General features: G+C 36.8%; 1 pseudogene; it reads right to left on the reverse strand.

Moving 5' to 3' along the window:
* Positions 1–336: 336 nt before the first annotated feature.
* On the reverse strand, positions 337–665 carry LOC119507701 (annotated as a pseudogene).
* Between the last annotated feature and the right edge of the window lie 257 nt (positions 666–922).

Genomic DNA, 922 nt, shown 5'->3' on the forward strand with positions numbered 1-922 from the left:
GGATGACATGCATAGAATGTGATTTATCTTGGTTATCCATGGCAATTAATCAGTGACAACATTAATTCTAGATTATAACACTGTGGCACTTAAGAAGCCTTCTTCATCAGTCCATATATAAATTTTAAAGACACTATGCAAAAAGTGAGCTGGGCTGACCACACTTGTAGTTTGAATGCATATTAAAAAACAAAGGCACACTTCCTGGAAATAATACTTTACATTAACAAAAAATTTATTATTTTATATATAACAGTAGGCAAGCTTGATAACATAGCAGGTTCTAAGTCAAAGGCTAGAAAATGTTTCTTGAAGAGCAGGCTTGAATCTCTCTAGTTATTCATGAATGATGATTATGATGATGATGACAAGGATGACAATGATGACAAATATGACAACCACATTGCTAATCCTAGTTGCCTGCATCTTGCAATTCTTCCATCAGTATATTCTCTTCAACTTGGCAGCACTTGTTTCATACTGAGAAGCTATTGCCTGCAGCATGTCTGCACAGTCATCTAACTTAGAGAGTTTCTGATCTCTCTAAATTTATCTGCATTGATTCTCATAATGTCCTCTGACTCATCCATTTGCTTCTGTGTCTGCTGAAGTGTTTGATTACTGCAAGAGGCAGTGCTTGAACCTGCAGTCCCTCCTGTGGGCATTTTGGTGGCAGCAAGGCAGTGGGTGAAGGTTGGTGTGAGACTCTTCTTTTTAATGTAAGCATTTAGAGCTATACATTTCCCTCTCGGCACTGCCTGTGCTGTATCCCATAAGTTTTGGAATATTGTGTTTTCACTTTCTTTTGCCTCAAGCTATTTTTTAGTTTCCCTTGTGATTTATTCTTTTACCCCTTGGTTGTTTAATTTCTATATTTTTGTGAATTTCCCAGTTCTCTTTCTGTTATTGATTTCTAGCTTCA

Source organism: Choloepus didactylus, chromosome 13, assembly GCF_015220235.1.
Source record: "Choloepus didactylus isolate mChoDid1 chromosome 13, mChoDid1.pri, whole genome shotgun sequence".
NCBI classification, from domain to species: domain Eukaryota; kingdom Metazoa; phylum Chordata; class Mammalia; order Pilosa; family Megalonychidae; genus Choloepus; species Choloepus didactylus.